We start from the raw sequence: 24150 nt of genomic DNA on the forward strand, positions 1-24150 counted from the left end.
GCTGCTATCCGCAGTTAACAGTGGGATAACTGTTGGAACCAGAGAAAAAGAAAAAGAACCCTGCTGATGGAGGAGGTAAAGCGGGTGAAGATGGATTTCTACAACCGGGTGTACAGGCATAATCATGCATGTCATAACTAGAATGGGAATCAGTAGAGTGTATACCTCCACGAAAGCCCCAAATGTCCCCTTTAATTCAGTCATGCCTGATCCAATATCAGGGGTAACCCTCTACAGGCTAAATGTTGCAAATGTCCACTAGTGTCAATGCTAAAAGCCATTTCGGTTTCCCATAGTTCCTTTGGCAAGTCGTTTGGCCAAACAGAAGTGGCTCTTTTTTTGGTCTTGTCCACCAATGGGAGGTCAATCCGACAATTCATGCATGTTGGATGGATACCCTCACATCATTAGAGTAGACTGCATTGTGATTGGCTCAATCCTCTTCTATCCCTTGATATATAATGGGACAGTTTGTAATTGTAAGTTAACAAAGTTAACTCTAACAAATGTGTGGATTGGACAGGGCTGTATGGCAGTATTATACACTTCATAACATGTTCAGCCTTTTCAGTACCATTACAAACATCACGTTTATCTGACACACACTTTGCCATTAAATAAAGAGTTGATTTTAATCCTGTATGTCCAAATAATCTCCATTCCTCTCTCTTCTCCTTTTGAAATACTTCACATTAACTGATTTCTGAATGCTGTAGTAGTGTCTTCCTTAACTGCATCCTACCTCTTCTGCTAGAAATCCCTAACTGCCCTCCATCTTAGTGATTTGGCCTAACCTTTTCCAAAGGGAACTTATCTGTTTAGTCTGTCTTCATTAGCATAGCCCTGTTACCTGTGTTGCTCTACTTTCCCTCCCCAATCTTTGATTCCCCTGGTTTTGTTATTTTACCTGCCTTGCGTTGCTGCCTTTGTCCTAGTCTGTGTGAGACAACAACGACAACAAAAACAAGGAGAGATTATGACCTCTTGTTTTGATTGTAGCCCCTCCTGGACACAATCACTGAAGCATACAGGGCCTTTTCCCAGCCTGAGCAAAATCTCTCAATTGATAAAAGGATGGCCAGTATAAAGGCCCACACTGGTACTGTCATGGTTTGGGTTTTTTGGTCTGACGATTTCTGTTTTTATTTTGCATTTTTTCTCTCCTTGTCCCCAGTCTCATGTTTTTGTGTTTCTCTTTCTTTTTTGCTGGATTCGTCCCTACCTATTTTTGTTAATTTTGTTGTTTGCTTTTTTTTTGTCTGTGGAACACATCTTACATTATTAAAGCTGGCTTTTTGTTTAAACCTGCCTGTTTGCCTGCATTGTAATCCTCATCATTTTGCAAACCTGACAGACATGACAGAATATATGAAAGCAAAGCTGATAAAAGTGGGGATTCACACTGTTCGCTTTGGCTGACAGCAGCAATGGCTACACCCTGTACACAGGCACGGTTTGTCTCAGGTATAAGACTGGCATCTGATGATGTCATGTCCCTGCTTAAGCCATACACCGTGGAACATTCTATCAATAGAAAACTTCTGAACCAGTCCCCTAGCTCTTCAAAGACCTGTATAACCTGTACATTACAGAATGTGACACATACACTGATAAAAGAAGAGAGTGCCCCTACTCAGCCATCCTAGAGGCTCCATTGGGTGGATCAATGATGGCCCACCGGTTTGTGTCAAGTGGATGGATAACCGTGAGGTTGCTCTTTGCTCGACAGTCCACCAGCCGTTCTCTGGAAGTACAGTGCAGAGAAGAATAAAATATCAGGATGGCAGCTGACACACAAATCCATTCCATGACAACCCCTGTAATGGAATACAACAAGAACATGGGAGATGTTGATCTGTCAGACGAAGAGTCAGTGTGGAGTACTGGTTGGGTCGAGTGCAATGTTTATATGAAAACACAAGACCTACAACAACGTTACCGTTTTTCTTATACCATTAGTGTGTGAGATTTTTTTCATCTTTGTTAAAACTGTGAGTTATCTAATGGAGGATCTGTTTTGTTGTGAGACTCAGAAAAATATATGTTATTATTATTATTATTATTATTATTATTATTATTGGAGCATATTTATTATAATACATAATAACATGATAATATACATACATTCAACATAGTCAATCTCTGAATTGAGGAAATGACTATAACAGCTTTAGTGCTCATTTTTTATTTTTTGTTTTACAAGTTGAACAACATTGTCTAAAAGGCTACAAATGTCACATTTAATATCAAGTTGAAAAGAGGGTTGTGATTTTAAGAGAAAAACCTCCTGGTTCTGAATCAAATCAATTTAATTTATATAGCTCACAATCACGATCACATTGCCTCAGTGGGCTGATGATTTGGTACGAAATGATCGTTTAAATGAGAAACCACAGCAACACTGCAGAATTCTACAAGGGTCTAGAGGGTTATATTTGATATGAAGGCTGTTCAGAGTTGAGCGTCACGTGGCTGATTGGTATTGAATTACACATTTGTCACAGGTGAGTTATATTTGATGAATAGATCGAGATTTTCTAAAGAGTAATATATCTTTATTAAGAAAAAAGCAGGCAGCAGAGACACAAATAAAATACAGATGTCATCCACTGGTGTCAAGTGAAACACACCTCCTACCCACCAATCCAACCATCCTATTGTCAATCTATGCATTCAGCCATCATTTCCAATGTCCTTCCCTGCTATTTACATTCACCTTTGAAACCAGTGAGATGCCATCTGTGTTTATATTTGCTGGCACTTGGGAGGAAGCATGCAGTAATGCAGTAATGCAGTAATGTACAACTCACACAATAGGCAATGAGTGGTGATATTTATTGGGGCACACACACATACAGAGAGAGAGAGATGTATTATACCACTTTTTCCACTATCAGTAGGGGTATCATTAGACCAGACCTGCTACTGTGAATACATAATATAACAGGGCATGGGCCTGATTAACATGTGTCTGTGTGTTGCACAGGAGATGATGTCGCACCGAGAGCCAATGATGATTGCTCTGAATGTTTGTTACTCCAAAAATAATAATGTATTTTCTTCCCTCATGCCTTTGTGACCTTCATTCTGTCCCTCTCTTCAGTTTTTCTCACACATCTTTAACCTGTATGTTGTTTCCTGAGTTTTTGTCCTCCCATTCCGACGTTCATCCAATTTATTCTGATTATTGTTCTGATCAAAATGTTTCCTCCTGTTTGTTGTCTATATCTCACTTTTCCAAATTTCCTCCCTTACTAATCTCTTTGCCCTCTTATTCCCTCTCGCTCACTGCGTCTGTTTCATTTCCCCTGTGGTTCTTTGGTTCAGTAAAAATGATGCAAGCGAAGAGCAAAAAAAACAACTCTCCACCTGTAAAGGATGTCGTCATCTTTTTCTGTTTATGTGTCAGAATGTCATTTGGGATTGTGCATACTGTACATTTCTGAAAAGCAGCAATATAAAGAATGTATGTCAAGGAAGCTACTGCATCATGCATCGTAACAGGGCCAATGTTGTCAGCACTCTTCAAGTGAACTGTCTAATGGCTGCTCAGAGAGTGAACACGTTACCTGGCCTGGTTTGTAGGACAAGACATTATTAACTTTAGCTTGACTTGAATTGTAGCTCTCTGGGATGACAGTGGCAGTTAGTAGTTGATTATTTAATCCACCATGTCAGTGGATTTGTTAAAAACTTGACATAGACATATAAATGCACAATATGTACCTTCTGCTGCAAGGGGTCTTTCAGTCAGATCAAAGCAAAAGATGTCTGCAGAGTGTTATGTGAGGAGCGCTGGGAGGAGAGGGAGTGTAGCGCCACTGCTCAGAGCCCACCAGCTTGAGCTTGAAATGAGACAACCCTTCAACCCTCGTAAGTAGTCAGTTGAAGTTGATAATGTTCACGTTTCAATTGGACTTTCCAATATGGCGTCTTCTGCTGTGGTGATTTCCCTTCTTTTATTGTGGCAATCCTGGTTTATCACAAAGCCATTACCATTCATCTGATGGAGGTAGAAAATACTGGATGCTCACAATACATCCAAAACGTCATATTATCAATCGAGTTCTATAGTGAGCTCATTTGTGAAAAGGAAAACACTTTTGTGCATTACTTGGGTAATTTCTCTGCTGCTACTAGCGTCATTTTTGTTGCAAAATGAAGACGTGTTGCATTTACATCTGCTGGTGGTGGATCATCAATAATAGATAAAAAAAAACATTGTAATTGACATTACATTGTGTTATAGATTATATTAAATCTTTTGTTATTGTTGTAGAAGCATATTTGATCAAACTTTCCCAGAGTAAAATGACAAATAATTTTTTGCTCTGTGTGACGTGCTGCTCTGCTCTCATTGAACATATTTTTGTGCCAGAACTTGCAGATTTGTCTCCTTCCTGTCATTTAAAAGTAAACAACCATTGTTGTACACACAATTATTCAACCGTTTCTGATCAGGAGAGGAAACAGAAAAAAACAGACAGAGATGACTGAGATGTGTTGCTCTTGCCAAAATTGCAAGATGTTATCAACCTGTTAGTTTAAAATATTCTAATGCTGTGCAACTGTATTGTCACAAAGCTTTTAGTGACATATTTCATTTCAACACTACACAAAGTCTTATCTTTATCAATATTCATAGGATCAATGATCATCTCACTATTGTGTGCTAAAATGCAAAGTTCCTGTCTTGGCCTTTTACTTTGGTAGCCAAAACAGTTAATTGTTGACTTATTCTGTGCTTGTTTTTGAGTGACGGGGCTTTCCTGTTCACAGCTATGCTATGCTTCTATCGAAGTGGTTTTGTGAATTAATAAATAAATAGATAAACAAATAAACATACTTGACAGAGGGGCAGCTGTAGCTCAGCGGGTCAAGCAGGTCGGCTAGTGATTGGAAAGTTGCTGGTTCAAATCCCAGCTACCCCGGGCTGAGCTGAGTTGCCTGTGGGAGTGTCCTTGAGCCTTGAGCAAAATACTGCACCCAAAATTGCTCCTAAGGGCCCTGCGATGAGCTCGCAACCTGTCCAGGGTGTACCCTGCCTTTGCCTGGAGACAGATGGGATTAGCTCTAGCAACAAACCCTGCGACCCCCTATCAGATCGCTGCACATAGGACACGGCGGCTTCTTGTGTGTGTCTCAGTCATTTTAGTATTAAAATGTGAAATGTCTGTAATTTGTGTGAAAATGTAACATATGTAATTGTTACCCATCATCTTCCATTGCTATTCACAGCACACATTGGAGACTTTGCTTTATTCTGTAACGTAGTTGGTCTTCTTGAATGCACTTTTAGGCACTTGAATGCTGCAGCCAAGCTTGTCCCCAACCTCTCAACATTATATAACTCATCCTTCCTTTTACCCCGGGCTGCCTGCCTATGTTTCAGAACACTGTTGCAGCTATAAGGCATCTAAATGCCATGATTCAACCTAACACTTTGGCCTGGCTTCTGCACTTGGCTGTTGCTAGTCAACTAAGTCTCTCACAGTGGAAGCCTATACACTGGAAGCCTATACAGAGCTGCAGTCTGTATAATTTACATCATTTACTGAAAATCAAGTTCATTCCAACCCCAACTTCTTGAAGAGTTTTACCTAACCCTGACCACTGGCACTATCCACAAACCCTGCAAAGGCTTGTGTCCTTGTTGATAACATATCTGTAGACTGCTGACTGGGCAGATGCTGCTATTTAACCTTCTTGACTAATGTAGAACTTGCTGCTCATTGCACTCTGAAGTACTCTGGTCTTTACACAGTTGATGCTTGAGGAATCTTCAGTATTTTTTTACGCTTGCACTTACTCTAGGTAAGCTCTGGACAACACCATCTGACTGATGCTTAATTTGCCCAAATCGTAATTATCTTTAAGAACACATCAGCATGGAAGTGCCTGCTTTGCATGCCTCATTTACAGAGTGTTATTTATTTATTTATTTATTTTTTCTGAATTTACATTTAAGTATTCCATAGGGCCATCAGCTGGTACGGTCAGTGGTACTGCAAGAGTTTCTTTTATGAATGTGAATCGACCCACAAAGGATAAATGACACACTGTAACTGACAAACTGTACACAACATGTATATACAATAATGAAAATAATAAAATAAAACAAATCAATTCAATTGATAAAGCTATCAATTTACAAAGAACACAATCAGGTTCTGGCCCACACAATAGGTCAACTAATTGCTCAGGCAGAGTATATTCACATTTCGTTGATGGTATACAGAGATGGCATGGTTACAAATAAATCAAATTAGAATATAACTGCCGGTTATATGTAATGTAGAATGTAAATGAATAAAGACCAATACAGTATGACATATCAATGCACAGTACAAACTGTATGTTATATTACTGGAAATACAAACTGTTGCTTGTAATAAGGCAGCAAGTTAAGTAACCAAAATCTGAAGTTATGAGTGGTAGATCATGTTTAACCAATCAGAAACATGCTGTATGTGACTATTGCAGGTTTTCAATAAAAAGTAGAACAGCAGTTAGTCCATAACGTCCACTTGGCCATCCTGCTGTAAATGTTACAAATCCTGGACTGAGATCTGGCAAGAGGCTCGCAGCCTAGTGGTTAGCTGACACTGACGCTTCAGGAGGCTGGCAGCATGATGTCTAGCTTACACTGGAGATAACGGGAGGCTAGCAGGCTAATAGTTAGCGGACTCCACACTAAGTTTCATATGGGAGTCATTGGAGTTTGTCCACTCTGGACAAGTAAAAAATAATAATAATAAAAAAAAACAAACATGATACATGTTACATGATACAAGATCGACAAATGCTGCCAAAGGAGCATTACCAAGGCCATGAAGCATTAAGGTTTCTTGGGCACCTGAGGATGAGGTTTGCATAAAAAGGACAGATATCTATCAACTGTGAATGTTCCCTACAAAAAATGAATGTATATAGGCCAGACATTTACTGTAGTTATTTAGTCGTCACTCTGTGTTATTATTGAAATGTCTTATCACTTTCCAAACTACATACTTTAGAAAATGCCACACTATAAAATTTGTTCCAGTCTCAATGGGCCTCCAGAACAAGTGCTTTTTGTGTTGCGTGTGCATATTTCATCAGTCATGGAAAAACGGTCTACAGAACACCCGCTGATTTTTGTGTCTGATTTTTGCGCCTGTGACTGTTCATAAACACACATTGGTATATGCACAGTGCACGTGATTTAGTATAGTGTGTAGACAGTCCCTGTGGATTGGCTGTGCTGTTGGAAAGGCCAACATCTCTTCCACAAAAATGCCATGTGTTTCTGTGTCTGTGGTAATAGGAGTTTTGAAAAGTGGCCAAACAATTAGCAAAAGCTCTCTGTGTGAATGTTTCACACATATGAATGGCACTCCTGTTCTCATACTTTAAAATGCTTTAGTAGGTTTGTGAAAGCATATGCCTGCCTGTCACTAATGGCATACTTTTTGAGACTTTTTCTGGGAGCATCTTGTATGTGTTTGAGTGTACGTAGGCACAGTGGCAAGGTTAATGACTATGCTAAGGATCTGAGAAACAACCAGAGACATTTCCGATTTGGCCTCAGTGCAGGAAGGCAGCAGACACCAGAGCTGCTAATAGACAGAGTTTGGCCGATGTAAAGTGGATTCCCTGTTGTTGCTTCTCTCTTTAACCTGCTCAGGGTCATGGATTAAAGGAGTCTGCCAGGTGGTTGTTTGTGTTGCTGCTTTGTTCTGCATCTTAAAAAAGAAATCCACCTTTAGATCTTTTGTCCTTGATCCTTTTGTATGTTTTCTATCATCAGCGTGTTCTGACTGTTACTCTGCAGGTGTTGTAGTATGTTATGGTCAAGTGGTATAGTTTACTTTTGCTGTGCGATAATCAATAAATCAATTAATCGTACGATATGTGTGAGTGAGTGTGTGTGTGTGTGTGTGTGTGTGTGTGCGTGTGTGTGTGTGTGTGTTTGTCTTTTTCGAGTGTGTGTTATTTTGTCTCTGTAGTCATGTGTAAAAGTGCTCCTCTTTCACAAAACGGTATGTACGCGCTTTTGTGTGTCTGCGCATGTTTGTGGTTTGTGTGTGTGTGTGTGTGTGTGTGTGTGTGTGTGTGTGTGTTTATACTGTATCAGAACATATCCTGACATAAAAAATTGAATACTTTCTATATTGGGTAATCTGGTGGATTACCACCAAAATGACCACTCACTGCAGTTCTAGTAGTAATGGAATTCGGGCACATTTAGTGTTTTTACCAGTGCTTTTAATCGCATGTCAGCTCGATAACTGCCACTACACGCATATTACCTGCTAAATACTGCATTAGCATGTTAACATTGTTATATTTACATTTACTTTACCATAGCATTAGCATAAAAAGAAACATCTTTGGACTGTAACTTGTATCCAGTGTATTATCTTCACAATGAGTGTTATTGCACGAAGAGCCTCTTAAGGTCTCAGTAGGTTTCAATTAATCTAGGTAACTGACCAACAGTTTTTTAATGGCTCAAAAATGTTTGAAAAACTGAACATGAAAATGATTTACTTTTTTACCAGCCAGGTCTGTACTGCTAACACACCACATTGCAAGCTGCAAATGTTAAAGGTTATTGATATGCAGTAGAGCAGGCTGACATTTACACAGTGACCTCACTATCACAGCTCCTGTTTGGCCTTTTACACCAGCAGTTATGTAAAGCAAGAAACCAGAAAAAAAATACCAGAAAACATGCTTGGTCATGCCCAGCCAGATAACCTCACATTGCGCTGGAGCAAGCATATCTCTGCTTCATTCCTGTTACCACAGTAAGCTTTCCATTTCCTTTCAACTTTCAACTTCTGCCTCCTTTACTGCATGAAGGCACGCGTCTGCAATCCCTTGATTGGTAGTACTAAATTCAACCCAAACTCACAAAAAAAAATCAGTTCTATAGTATAGTATAGTTTAGTTGTCTTAATGTCTTTTTTGGCTGCAAGTAGAACTGAAACTTTTAACAAAGGAGCTGCTGGCTGGTAAAGTACTCATCACTGTAAAAATACACCTATGAGTAAAAGTCCTGCATTTAAACCAGTCTTTAGTCAAAGTATCATAATATGGGCAAAATGTACCCTATCAAAAGGAAGGACTAATTTTGCTGAAAAATATGTACTTTTTTTACTTTCAGTGTTGGTGTTTTGGGATTAAATTTAATGGTACAATAATGCTGGATTTTATTGATGGGATTGTTTAAATATCCAATGTATAAGAAAGCTGATTTTCAAGTCTCATGACTTGTCAAGTACTGATACTTTGTGATGGGGGTCAGCAGAACCTACAATCCCAGAGGATCAGTATTTGACAAGTTGGAACTGAGACTCAAATCAACCTTACATATAAATTGGTTTAAGGTTGTGCTCATTTAACTGTATTGGGTCATTTAATCTAAAGCAATGATCATTTAAGATCATCGTATGTTTGTGGCATTCAAAATTATTAAACAGGTATCAACGATTGTCAGCTAGAATTAAGTGGTAACCATGGATTTCAGACAAATGTAGTGGAGCAGAAGGTATCTTTGTGGCATAGTGGGGTAGTAGAAGTATAAAGAACCTTAAATTTGTACTTTGGTACAGTACATGAATAAATGTGCTTAACGCTCCCATACACAACAAACAGTCGTATGCCAGTGATACAGTAAGAACTGCTAATTTCACGCTAAAATTACTCTTCAGCCTCCATCAGCACAGCTCATTCCTGGTTGATAAACTATTGCAACTGATTTTCACACATGGCACTTGAATATGTTACGATTCGGCCCCATTTGCTGTGTCATCCGGGCTGCATCTGTAACAAGCTTACATAACCTTGCAATGTTGGCAAGGGTACCCCAGTTACCCACCTTTGCAACATTGTGCATGGAATGGAAATGTTCTAAAGGGAAAATATTCAAAAAGAATATTTCAGGCAGAACCCAGAAAACCCCTCACCTTCATGATTAATCCTGCAGTATGTTCCAGGATGGGATCAAAAATCAAGGGTAACAAAGAGAGTGGCACTGAGACTAAAAACAATGTATGAGATGGAGAGAGACATGATGTAGTGGCACCATCCACAGAGAAAAGAGCAACGTCTGCATCCAGTGCCAGGTTTAGGCAATGTGTTGGCCCAGCGTCTGAGAGAGAGAAGATAAACACAACCACACAGGGAACCATGCTGAGGACCACCTACACACTCAGAGCACTCACATCCAGCCAATGTGTACAATCATACAAACAGCAGACACAGTGTGGAGCAACCAGGAGTCAGTTGTAACTTTGCTGTCTAAGGTCTCTATCACTGATATTTTAAAAGGGTACAGCTGGATTCTTTATAGAATTTATCTAGGGACCATCTACTATAACTTTGTGTATTAAAGGTATTTGTAGATGTAGTTTCACTTAAAACGGAAGATAAAAGTGTTTATATAATCATTGGTATTAATGAAACAAAGCAGTACCACTGGAAATCGCAGGGGGAGTATGGCCAAATTGCATAATTGCCATCAGTAAACAGCTGTCGCTGTCCGTCTCTAATGGCATCCATCCCCGCAAGTGAAAGTTCACTGAAGTCTCAGTCAAGAGGGCTAACCATTGCAGTGATTTTTCTTTAAGACAACAATTACAATAACACAAAATTGGAGTTTCAAAAAAATACAGATGCATCACAGATGGTGTTTTTTCGGGACAAAATGTGACGAGGGATGGTAGGACAGACAGGATGACAGAGGCTTTTTCACATGCAACTTGGGATTTTCTTTCCCCATATAAGCTGCCTAAGATACAGCCAGGTACCACATCACTGTTGTTTGGTCCTGTATGGTTGCCAGTGGGTTGAAGTGTGAGTTATTTTATTTTATTTGATGAGTGAATGGTCTGCTAGCTGTCCGACCGTAAACACCATCAGATCGAAACACCCCTGATCTGCACCTTCGGCTTTTCCATTCTCCCAGACACCAACGTGCCTCTGCTGCGACTCTGATTTTACCTCTGGAGACACAGGAGAGCAGAAGACGATGCAGAGAATCAGCGCATGACCCCGGGACAGAAAGGGCAGTGTGAATGGAGCTGTTGTTAGGGTTATAACCATGGAGTGCCACAATGTGGATTCGGTCTGAACACGGTCTTACAGCGTTTCCTGAAAGAAACCTGTAACTGCTGCATGGTGTAGCTACAAGTTAGCTGCTAGGAGACTCTACTCAAAGGACCTCTGAAGAGTGTTGGTGTTTACATCACTATAGCACCAGAATGGACACCAGAAGCTGGAGGAGTGGGCAACAGAACTGGGATCAGCAGCCTCTACAAAGACATCACAGCAGAGGCCCAAGAGGACAGCGGCAGAGGATTTTAAGAAGAGAAAAAAAGGTTCAGAGACAAGAAGAAATGCAAGAGAGACTTCTTGTCGTTGAATAGTAAGTCATTTCAGCTGGTTTGCTAAGTTATATGACTTGCGTTTTTGCACTTGCTTGATGATTGGTTCTGTTAGCAAAAATGCAAACTTGCTAGTTTTTGATAAGACAGACAGAGTTTAGCTCAAAGTATGTTATAGCCAGATATTCTTGTCTCCTGTTCAGGTTACGTTACCTTGGCGTGCTGATTGATTGTACGAAGTGCTTTTGCAAACTCTAACTGCCACATTGCATAACAACTTAATGATAGAAGTTTTCAAGACATCGTTGTTATAAGTTTTGTTTATAAATTGCATGTGACATTACATTACAATTGACAAATTTATACAGAAACCTTGGATTTGTAGAATTACTACCCAGTGTTACTTTAACGGCCACACAAACCACCAACTTCCTTCACTGTCGCCACGTTTCTTGTTGTCAGAAACTCATGTCTCTAACTAGCCTCTGCTAGAAGTATTGCTAAACCTCTATGCCAAAACAAATGTTGCGTTGAAGTGTGAGCACAGTTATGGCAACCCATCTGAGATGGAGGCATCTGATTGTGTACATAAAGGGGCCATACATGAGCTTTTAGTAGGGATATGCAAGTACACCATAATCCCTTTTTGTTCAACTGAATTATCTATAGACATCTATGTCTGTATGTCTATCATCTGTGTCTATGTGTTTGTGATGGATGAAGATTGTTTCCTGCACATTGTGTCACATGTCTAAATGAATGAATGTTAATGAATTAATCAATTTATTTGGGGGATCTACACAACCCTATTCCTGACATGTTACGTTATTTGGATACATCTGCTAAACAAAGAAATAAAGAATTACTATATATGTTTAATGAAGTTTTTAGGATGTCTGAAGCAGACTTGTTTGGTTTTATTAATTATTTCTGCAGTATTCACACAATTGTAACTATAGTACACTTAATGTAGGGTTAAACATCCCCTTAACGATGCAAAATGTAAGAATTGTAATTTAGAAAGATAAGAATGAACTGAATCATTAACAGAATGTGAAACAGTTAGGAGATGTCAAAGGCATCTACTGTATGTACTGTGTTGCAGAGATATCTAATGACATTTGTATGCTAACCAGCTATCCTTGGGCCTGGGAATCTGTTTTTCCTGGTGGTCTAAAGCTTCCGTGCTAGTAGTGTAAACCAAGACTCCTCCAGTAGTCCAACTAGCTGCATGGCTAAAAAGTTACTGTCTGGATGTACAGAATACATTTAGCAGCAGTTAGCAGTTACTCTAGTGATAAGCTGCCCCTTATTTTTTTTAGAGGAGAAATTAAACTGGAGGCAACTTCTTACTTATTGCACCTTTTAACATGATTAACACAATGGATGCATACTACTATGTGGTTGGATTTTGGGCTCAAAAAAGATGCTGAATCTTGCCCAAGGACACTGTTAATGCCTTCCTCTGTCTTCAAGTGTCTCTAAGTATAGATGGCACCTGCTTTTCTCTGCCAAAGAACAGTGGTTATAATATTGTCTCTATCAAAGCATTTGTTTGTAAATCTGGAAAATTAGTTGTCATATTAGTATGAAAATTATTGTGCCCATTTATGCTGTTAAGAGAAAGTTAACTACTGATTTGGGTGAAAGCATCATATTTCCTCTGACAGAATGAGACCATATTAGCTGAAACCTGAAGTCTTTACACATCAGGACACTGATATTCAAATTATGTTCCTTGAAATACTACTAGGAATAATGTATTTTGGTTCAATTCAGTTCTCATTGTTACAACATTTGCATTTCTTCGTTTTCATCCTCGCTATATACCCACTGAAGCATCACTGCAAGCCTCAACAGTCTCTTTTCCATCAGGGTTGGAGTTACTGGCTCAGCCAGGCACTGCTCTGTCAGACATAACTGATGTTGTGGGAAAGTATAGATTTGCTGATGCTGAATTGATGTGACAGGTTAGCATTATTGAATTTCACGGCCGGCAGTGTTGTGGTCTTTGAGAGAGTATTCACTGTAAACTGTGATACTTAACTCTCCTGGAATGTCCTAGAGGATTTTGCCCTTTGGCCTTCTGATCTTCTCCCTCATCGACAAAATAGAACTCTTTAGGTTAGGTACTTCTGGAATCCATCATTTGTTTTTAATCAAAACTTTAATGGATCACTCTCTATGATGGATTGTGGAGAAACACTGACAGTGTTTTGAGACACTCCCTGTTTTGATTTTGAGAAACAAAACAAAATGATTTGTCTAATTAACCAGTGCTTCCTTCATGTTTCCTGATTGCTGAATTGCTTTTTCACAGCAAACTGACAACTTGAGGTTGATCTAATTTGACAAGCTCCACACTCATCCCTGCCTTTTGTTGGCTGTGGACCAAAAATGGAAATGACAAATTAGAATAAAAATAGAAAATATTATCAGTGTCAAGAATGACAAAGTTTATCTTTGAAAAATGTTTTTTTTTATGATGCTTGGGGCCAATTAAACAGCTGTAGGTCACATTATTTACCTTTCAACCACTTTCATGATTGATTTTTTTTAAAATGGTTTAAACTTGAAAGAGGGACAACATTGTACGGATGAACGAAAGATGTGACACTGTAGCTTGACTTTATTTGGCTTGTGTAAATTAATTCTTTGTAACTAATTTATCAGTGACTTCTCTCAACAAAAGCTGTTTACCATCATTGGCCACCATCAGGTCCAGTTCTGCTCAATGTTTCTGCCTATTAGAAGGCAGGTTTTCCTCGCCACTGTCGCCCGAGTGCTTGCTCATGAGGGAAATGGTGGGTCTCTGTATATAAATAAATCAAGGACCATGGTCCACACATGCTCATTTTAAAAAGTAGTAGTAAGAGCAAGAAAAGTCAGAGTTGAGGTGGCTCAATGGGTCATACAGTGGACTTCACTTTCAAAGCCAGGACTGATTTGTGTTATGTAAATCACATAACTTGCACAACTTCCATTATGTTAGACTGAATTCCATAATTTTAACACAGAACAGGATAGTCTCCAAAAGTCATAATCTGTCATAATATGTGAACTGTTTGTCAGATAGCTTTTCTCTTGAAAGTTTGCATATTTTGACTTTGCATGTTACATATCACTGACAACTTTACCGTAGAGCCCTTAATATACAAAACTAGAGTAGGCAGGGTGAGGTACAATCATAGGTTGAAGCTAGAGGCTACTGACCAAACTTCTGTATTTGATAAGTTGGGAGTGGGAACTCAAACAGATGTGTTTTTCCATCCACTCATCATGTGAATATTATTTGGAAATGGAAATTATTTAGTTATGTGTTTTATTTGGTTGTTTTTTCCGAGCAAACAATGAAAGTAACCAGTAAACTAAACGAATACAACACTCTTATGGCTATAACTGTTGAATAATGAATTCATAATCTGAGAAATAACCGGGAGGGATGTGTGGAATGTCTTTCAGAGCTGAGATTGACTTTTCCATACGATGCATTTAAGTAATAGTGGTGCTGCAGCCAATCGTGATAATGTCTCCAGGTTCTTTGTACCTCAGGTGGAGGTCGATGGTACAGTCTTCCCTCTGGCTTGTGGAGACACAGTCTGTTGAGTAATTCAAACTGTAATGTCCATGTAATGGGTGAAGGAATACCATATTTCAAAACTTCCATTCAGTCAGATTCTCCTTTATCTGAACAGTTCAGCATTTTTTTAATGCCACTACAGCAAAACAGAGCTAAATCTCTGACTCCCGCTCTCCAATCCTTCTGCTCTATGAAATATGGATTTTTAGACAGCTGCTGTTGAATTGATGTGGCAGATTAACAATATTGCATTTTAAATCTGAGAACATTTGACAGTAAGAGTTGCGGTATTTGTGAACACGTATCCACTGTGAACTCTTATTTATGCAATGTTGAACCCCCTCAGATATGCTGCAATGATTCCATCATTTGAGTGGACCAATTTGCTCATTGGCCCTTCTATTAAGTGATGAACACACACAAGCTGTTTAGAAAAATGTTGGACTGTCTGGAAAATAATAATAATCAATCAAATGTTCTAAATCTCAATGATTAAAGTGTCATTAAAAAAATAGTTTAAAGGGAGAAGGATGTTCTGAGTTAGTGGCAGCGATGTCAGAGCCCTCTTTGTGAAAATCGGTATTTGAACTGTGATCCTGTTGAAATATCCTACAATACTCTCTGTGAAAGCTTTGTCCTTGTTGCTCTTTTCCTGAGTCATGCATTAACACAGACTTTATAGTGTAGGAGGTCATTGGCTTTCAACTTGTGAAACTGTCATTGTGACATTTTGGGAGTTGTGGATGAAAAGGCCTCCCTAAAAAAAGATTTAAGAAATCTCAAGCTCGGTGAGCTTCTTTCTCACAGCCATAATTATATAATCGTGTTGTTTTTTCTTCTGAAATCTGTACGATCAAGACATTTAACTAAATAATAAGGTCAATCCCAAGATTATGCCTCCCTTAGAAATTAAACCAATGTTTCTCCTTCTCTCTCAAGCATGGCAGTGGAATTACATTTTAACTATAATCCCTTTCCCATCAGCCATAACCCCACTTTGCATCAATCCCATTTTATATGTCAGTAAAAGAAAAGGGGGGGGGGGACAAAAAAAACGTATTTCATGATAAAATGAAAGGAGATAGGAGTAACCAACTCAGGTTACGTCTGTAATAAAAACTTCTTTTGAAGCTTGACCAGCTACAAGATAAATACAATATACCTACACAGTTATTTTCAGCATAATACAGGGAGTTATTATCAACAATTTAACTGATCCCTTTCCCCCTTCTTAAAAACGAGCTGTCCTCCTGTGTCCACATATCCCTGAGTGCCCTGGTAGTTACTGGACTGGACATGGAGGGAGGGAAGTGGGCCATGCTAAATTTACTGTTTAATCAGACCACAAATTAGACAAGAATTAGCTTTTTAGCTTGTGTTGGGTATAAAAGTGGTGTTAATTAGTCTGCTCGAGAGCATTAGTGATGCCGAGAGGAGCAGCAGAAGCAGGGGAAGAAGGCAGAAGTGGTAGGTGTGTTTTGCTGGGAAACTATAGCTCAGAACCACCAACCACATCAAAAAAAGATCTAATCAGAGCTACACTGTAAATTAACAGTTTGAGTCAAATGGTTTGAGTTAAGTGTAGAGAGTGCAACCAGCAAAGACAACCAGTCAGAGGCAGACTATTTGGATTTGACAACCGGTCAATGTGCAGTGGTTAAACTAGCACTCCACTGATTAAACACTGAACTTAAGTACCATTTCAAGTGCCTAACTAGTTTCTATGTAACTTCCACTCAGCAGGCTACTTAGTTATCGTGAGTTGTTGAAGCTTAATTTCCAACAAGTTTGTGTCCAACTTCTGCAAGTCAGTGAATTTAAAGGGATATTTTGTGTTTTTTGAAGCGGGGTCATATAAAGTACGTATCTATAGTCGATCTGTTCCCTAACATAATCACCGATCAGCGCAGCCTCAGTTTGAAGTAGAGAGCCGCTCCAGACCAGACGCTCAGCTTTGTACTGCAGTGAACGGGGTCCAGAGAAAAACTGAAATTTAAGCACCTAAAACAAGGCTTACCTAAAAAAATCTTTAACAGTTCAAGTGTAAGTTGTATAGAGAAAATTCACACCGCTTTACATCTCATTATAAAAGTCTTATTTCCAGATCCTAATGCGCTCTCTATTTCCTTCGCTGACCTTTCTGCCTCTCCAGCACCATGTACTCCTCCCCTCTCTTCTCCCTTTCTTTCTCTCTCCCTCTCTCTTCCATATGCTGGCTTGCACAACAGAACAGTCAAATCAGTATGGCCGGGGCGATTAATGCGCTGGCAGTGGCGATGTACTTATAAAGAGCTTTCATGGCCCAGTGAAGGATGAAATCACCCTCTGAGTCCTGAGATCTTAAAACCTGAGTTGCACTGGGCAAAGTCAGGCAGACAGAGAGGGAGAGGAAGAGAATGAGAAAGCAAGGGGGTAGAAAGAGTGAGTGAGATCAGTGCAAAGTTCACTGGATCTCTTCCAATAGGTGAAAATGTAGGGGGACAGAGAAAGTTGAAATCATTGAGGAAGGCATTGGACCTCCAATAACCAAGTAAAAGAGGCATGAGTACACATTTGACAGCGGTGACATATTGGGGAAGCTGAACGAAAGAGACTGCAACAAGGACAGAGAGCTGGAGAGAGAATGACGTGGCTGATAATGCTCTTGGTGCTACTGTAACTCCTCTATTTAACGCCTTGTTGCTGCTGCTAAAGATCTCTGGGACTGAGGACTAGCTTTTACCATGTTAGCAGTCATTGTGGTTGTCTGCTTAAATACAGCTGACTGGCCTTGGGGTGAATACAGGCAGAAAGACAGTGTCATTAAATATGAGATTCAGGGGGATCAGCTAGTAGTTGTTGATACAAAAAAAAATTGGCCCAAATGGATAATTGATACATGATAAAAACCAACCACTGTTCCACTGCTTCGTGTATAAACTTATAGTTTGTTGTATTAATGGATGAACTGCACTGTAAATATCAGTTAATGCTGGTGTTTTAATGTCAAATACGATAATTGAAATGTACTCTTGTTGAATAAATAATAATGCAAAGAGCAGAACAATGGAACACAAATGACTGCAGAATGAACATCTTCACAGAGTGTTCAGTTAAGCAGTTGTAACAGTGACAACTACAGTGTTGGTCCTTCATATTTACAGATTATTGGCAAATAGTAACTGCTAATTAACATGGACATATGATAATTGATCAAACAATCAGTGGTCAATCAAAGGACAAACCATGCTCTCAAGAGATGCTGCATCCTGTACTGACAGGATCTCACGTGTTGACTGAGAGATGTTAGTTGCCACCACTATTTAAAAAGCTCCAAATACACAGTAAATAAATAAATAAATCAGATGTCAAGTAAAGTTCAGCAAGACTCAGCGTTGCTGCTGAAGTTAAGCATAGTTTAAATGTCTTGCTTTCACTGAAAGAGAGAAGTACACACCTTGTTAAAAAAATGTTTTGTACACATGCTCTGAAATGCCAACTTTTAACTACATAAATTGTGTCGAGTGTTGGTTTTGCTGAAATATAGAATACATTTCACTTTTTTTTTTTTCTGATTTAAAAAATAAACATGTCAATCATGACTTCCTATGAGTAATAATCATTCGTATCATCACAAGCCATCAGGCTGCTTTTCGTCGTGAAACCTCAATGCAACTTCAACACTACACACACACACACACACACACACACACACACACACACACACACACACACACACACAGACTTAAAGCCACACACACACACACACACACACACACACACACACATGGTGACTGATAGTAATTTCCTTCCTAACTCATGTGTTGTGATGAAATGTGGTGATCAGCCAGAGTCGAAATGGCTGCCCTCTGCATCAGCTGGATGACTGAGGAGGAGAGAGAGAAAAGAAAAGAGAAAGAGTGCGGAAGAGATGCATTGGTAAGATTAGAGAGAGAGAGAGAGAGATGGATAGGTGAAATGTATTTGAGATGGGGGGGACTGCTGTGGGGCACTGAAACAACTGCACACAAAATAAAACAAACACACACACTTTCATCACATGGACGTTAAAGTCGTGGGCTTAATAACAAACACCTTGGTAGATGACGACTGTGTGCATGTGAGTGTGATAATGGCTAAAATTAATAACCTAACTTCTTCCTTGTGCATCAGTCCCTCATCCGCCTCCTTCTATCCATCTGTTGTTGTTTTTTTTTTTTTTTTTATCTTCCTAATGCCTTTGCTCCTCCTCAAGGCAGAGCCAGAGGGTCTGAAGGAGACGGGTGACAATCAGGGCCCTAAAGTGCAAGTATTTCATCACCATTACTCCTAAAAATAAATATGTGCAAACCAAAGATTAAAAAAAAAAAAAAAATGTAATTCAAATTTGCTCCCTGTTGCTAATTACTCTAAAAGGACAAATCCCACATTCACAAACCACTAATTTTGTGTCCTTAAACTGGGTGTCAGGTTATAGTAAAGTGAGCAGCACTGAAAGGTGTCGGTACAATAAGCTAAAAGTTAAAGTCATCCATGCTGACATTTCTAAAAGTGAAGCCTGATTTTGAGTAAAAAAAGGGACAAGGACGGGGATTTGCTATCGTTAAGGTGGCGTTAGTAACAAAAGGGTGGCTAAGAACAATGTTAGCACTGCTACCTTGATTATATTTCCCCTGTCCATTATTTTTTTACATGGCAATAACAATCTGACTTCTACATTGTGCTTTTAACTTATAAAAATCATTACACAGATGTGCACTATCCTCCTTATCAGTTACTCCTTATATGTATGCTAGGGCACTATGATCTCCATTTATCAGTTTCCCCACTATTCCCACTATTTCGAAACAAGATAAAACATCAGTCAGTGGTAGGATTGTCTCTTACCAAGTCCCTCCATTTTGGAACAGTCTTATGACTTATAACAGTCTTATGACTTATAACAGTCATATATGATATAATTATTGTGTTTAAAGCTGTACTGTATTAAGTTGTGTTTAACTCTTGCACTTCGAAATATCACGGCATTATGTTCAACCTTGCCAGTCATTGCATTAACTTGCCTCAATTGGAAAATGTATTTTTCATAATTTGTATCTTCATAACGTGTTACGCTAATAAATTTAACCATTCCCTGTGCCACCTGTTCCAAATGGAATTTATGTATGTGCTCATTGTTCCATTGTACATCAGCAGCAATGTTTAATCTGTGCAAACAGTTAGTAATGTCATTTTTGAATGTGAATAAAGTATTTACCTCATGTTGTAAATCAGAACATTTCATGGCATGAAGCACTGCTCCCATGTAAGAAATCAGTCACCTCTTTTGGCTCTGCATGCTGTCCTGACTCTGGCCTTTTTTCACAGTCCTCATGAAAGTGCTTTATTGGTGTCAACTCACCAATGGTCTGACATATTTCCTGGGTTATATAAAATTGCATATTTGTGCCTTGTCTGGCCATGACAACTTTTAAAATGTTTACAATTGAAAGCCAATGCAGTGCTGTTGCCAGCCCCAACAATCAGCACAATGGACACCACAGCAAAATTCAGGGATTGCCCACAGTTACTTGGAATTAACTTCTGGGAGCTATGAATTTCTGTCAACAGATGTACTAGATATCCAATCTAGAGTTTTTTTGAGAAAGTGCTTATGCTCGCAGTGACTCCAGAGGAGCTTTGCCTGAGGAAAACGCATGGAATTATCCCTCTTTTTTGACAAAGCTGTGCATTGGTGGTTCAGTGGTAGAATTCTCGCCTGCCACGCGGGAGGCCCGGGTTCGATTCCCGGCCAATGCAGGGCATGCTTTAGCTTTGTCTTGGAACAGCAGAAGTTGTACTGCGACAGATGTGCCGCGCAGCTATGAAGCATGCACTGGATGCTAATCTGTTGAATACTTTGACACTCTTGTACTGTACAAGACAGATATTTCTTCAAGGCTATCAACGGTCATTGTCTGAACATTTTAAAGGGTAACTGTGAATGGGGCAAGGTTAAATCAAAACATTTGATGTCAGAAGGCATTCCATCAGGCCCCTCTAGGGGACGTTGTGACCTGAACGCAACGTCTTTCTTCACAAAATCATCCTGGCTCTTGTCAGATGGTTGCTTTTTCTTGGCATAATTTCTGCCTTGCCCCAAACCAGAACATACTGTAGCGACTGGAAACAAGAAAAGCACTATGTCCAAAGAAAACCAAAGGGGTGGGCATGAGACAAATTGGAAATCTGACCTCACTATAGTGCTGAATGTAAAGTACGAGGATCATCACGATGGTAAAACTTCGCTCTCAGGGGACAATGAATATGAGCGCCATGGCTTATGAGAATCCAACCAATAGTTGTCCAGACTCTTCTGTGGAGATCTTAAATGGGTTCTCCCATCAGGTTACTTGGAATTAACTTCTGGGAGCTATGAATTTCTGTCAACAGATGTACTAGATATCCAATCTAGAGTTTTTTTGAGAAAGCGCTTATGCTTGCAGTGACTCCAGAGGAGCTTTGCCTGAGGAAAACGCGTGGAATTATCCCTCTTTTTTGACAAAGTTGTGCATTGGTGGTTCAGTGGTAGAATTCTCGCCTGCCACGCGGGAGGCCCGGGTTCGATTCCCGGCCAATGCAGGGCATGCTTTAGCTTTGTCTTGGAACAGCAGAAGTTGTACTGCGACAGATGTGCCGCGCAGCTATGAAGCATGCACTGGATGCTAATCTGTTGAATACTTTGACACTCTTGTACTGTACAAGACAGATATTTCTTCAAGGCTATCAACAGTCATTGTCTGAACATTTTAAAGGGTAACTGTGAATGGGGTAAGGTTAAATCAAAACATTTGATGTCAGAAGGCATTCCATCAGGCCCCTCTAGGGGACGTTGTGACCTGAACGCAACGTCTTTCTTCACAAAATCATCCTGGCTCTTGTCAGATGGTTGCTTTTTCTTGGCATAATTTCTGTCTTGCACCAAACCAGAACATACTGTAGCGACTGGAAACAAGAAAAGCACTATGTCCAAAGAAAACCAAAGGGGTGGGCATGAGACAAATTGGAAATCTGACCTCACTATAGTGCTGAATGTAAAGTACGAGGATCATCACGATGGTAAAACTTCGCTCTCAGGGGACAATGAATATGAGCGCCATGGCTTATGAGAATCCAACCAATAGTTGTCCAGACTCTTCTGTGGAGATCTTAAATGGGTTCTCCCATCAGGTTACTTGGAATTAACTTCTGGGAGCTATGAATTTCTGTCAACAGATGTACTAGATATCCAATCTAGAGTTTTTTTGAGAAAGCGCTTATGCTTGCAGTGACTCCAGAGGAGCTTTGCCTGAGGAAAACGCGTGGAATTATCCCTCTTTTTTGACAAAGTTGTGCATTGGTGGTTCAGTGGAAGAATTCTCGCCTGCCACGCGGGAGGCCCGGGTTCGATTCCCAGCCAATGCAGGGCATGCTTTAGCTTTGTCTTGGAACAGCAGAAGTTGTACTGCGACAGATGTGCCGCGCAGCTATGAAGCATGCACTGGATGCTAATCTGTTGAATACTTTGACACTCTTCTACTGTACAAGACAGATATTTCTTCAAGGCTATCAACGGTCATTGTCTGAACATTTTAAAGGGTAACTGTGAATGGGGCAAGGTTAAATCAAAACATTTGATGTCAGAAGGCATTCCATCAGGCCCCTCTAGGGGACGTTGTGACCTGAACGCAACGTCTTTCTTCACAAAATCATCCTGGCTCTTGTCAGATGGTTGCTTTTTCTTGGCATAATTTCTGTCTTGCCCCAAACCAGAACATACTGTAGCGACTGGAAACAAGAAAAGCACTATGTCCAAAGAAAACCAAAGGGGTGGGCATGAGACAAATTGGAAATCTGACCTCACTATAGTGCTGAATGTAAAGTACGAGGATCATCACGATGGTAAAACTTCGCTCTCAGGGGACAATGAATATGAGCGCCATGGCTTATGAGAATCCAACCAATAGTTGTCCAGACTCTTCTGTGGAGATCTTAAATGGGTTCTCCCATCAGGTTACTTGGAATTAACTTCTGGGAGCTATGAATTTCTGTCAACAGATGTACTAGATATCCAATCTAGAGTTTTTTTGAGAAAGCGCTTATGCTTGCAGTGACTCCAGAGGAGCTTTGCCTGAGGAAAACGCGTGGAATTATCCCTCTTTTTTGACAAAGTTGTGCATTGGTGGTTCAGTGGTAGAATTCTCGCCTGCCACGCGGGAGGCCCGGGTTCGATTCCCGGCCAATGCAGGGCATGCTTTAGCTTTGTCTTGGAACAGCAGAAGTTGTACTGCGACAGATGTGCCGCGCAGCTATGAAGCATGCACTGGATGCTAATCTGTTGAATACTTTGACACTCTTGTACTGTACAAGACAGATATTTCTTCAAGGCTATCAACAGTCATTGTCTGAACATTTTAAAGGGTAACTGTGAATGGGGCAAGGTTAAATCAAAACATTTGATGTCAGAAGGCATTCCATCAGGCCCCTCTAGGGGACGTTGTGACCTGAACGCAACGTCTTTCTTCACAAAATCATCCTGGCTCTTGTCAGATGGTTGCTTTTTCTTGGCCAGATAGATGCTTGCAGTGACTCCAGAGGAGCTTTGCCTGAGGAAAACGCATGGAATTATCCCTCTTTTTTGACAAAGTTGTGCATTGGTGGTTCAGTGGTAGAATTCTCGCCTGCCACGCGGGATGCGCGGGTTCGATTCCCGGCCAATGCAGGGACTGCTTTAGCTTTGTCTTGGAACATTAGAAGTTGTACAGGGACAGATGTACCGCTCTGCTATGAAGCAAATGTGCAGAGCTTCTTTGCCAGTGGCCACTGTTCAAACCAAAACGCATGAAGCATTTGCTAATGTCATTCTGGAAATACAGATTTCACTAGAAAACCTTCTCCATGGACTAAAGCTACTAGCCCAGTACATGTTTGAATTAGGTGACGCCATCACATTAAGGGACAATTAACAGTGTAAAATGGCAGTGGTGGGATTTGAACCCACGCCTACTGAGAGACTGGAGCCTTAATCCAGCGCCTTAGACCGCTCGGCCATACTAGCTGCTCTCCCTTGGTTCCTACAGTCAAAAATGTAGGATATGCATGAAAACGTGGACATGTTTCTAGCAGAAAGACAACCAAAACATTCACAACTTGAAATGAATGAGCAACCTACAAGGAAGGTGAAAACTGATTACTCTCAGA

General features: G+C 40.0%; 1 long non-coding RNA gene and 5 other non-coding genes across 6 annotated transcripts in view; 5 read left to right on the top strand and 1 right to left on the bottom strand.

The window, feature by feature from the left end:
* LOC119007622 overlaps positions 1-13454 on the bottom strand; it is a 25829-nt gene extending 12375 nt beyond the window's left edge. The window contains exons 1-3 of the long non-coding RNA XR_005071180.1: positions 13207-13454; positions 9954-10138; positions 1607-1744 (exon numbers count right to left, since the gene is read on the bottom strand). This is a non-coding gene — a long non-coding RNA (uncharacterized LOC119007622). The remainder of the gene's footprint in view (positions 1-1606; positions 1745-9953; positions 10139-13206) is intronic.
* A 7205-nt stretch (positions 13455-20659) lies between these two features.
* trnag-gcc lies at positions 20660-20730 on the top strand. The gene has a single exon. It is a non-coding gene; the product is annotated as a tRNA-Gly (tRNA).
* A 751-nt stretch (positions 20731-21481) lies between these two features.
* trnag-gcc lies at positions 21482-21552 on the top strand. The gene has a single exon. It is a non-coding gene; the product is annotated as a tRNA-Gly (tRNA).
* A 751-nt stretch (positions 21553-22303) lies between these two features.
* trnag-gcc lies at positions 22304-22374 on the top strand. Its single transcript has one exon. It is a non-coding gene; the product is annotated as a tRNA-Gly (tRNA).
* Positions 22375-23125: 751 nt separating this feature from the next.
* Positions 23126-23196, top strand: trnag-gcc. The gene has a single exon. It is a non-coding gene; the product is annotated as a tRNA-Gly (tRNA).
* A 404-nt stretch (positions 23197-23600) lies between these two features.
* On the top strand, positions 23601-23671 carry trnag-gcc. The gene has a single exon. It is a non-coding gene; the product is annotated as a tRNA-Gly (tRNA).
* The last annotated feature ends 479 nt before the right edge of the window (positions 23672-24150 follow it).

This window comes from Acanthopagrus latus, chromosome 18 (genome assembly GCF_904848185.1).
Source record: "Acanthopagrus latus isolate v.2019 chromosome 18, fAcaLat1.1, whole genome shotgun sequence".
NCBI lineage: Eukaryota > Metazoa > Chordata > Actinopteri > Spariformes > Sparidae > Acanthopagrus > Acanthopagrus latus.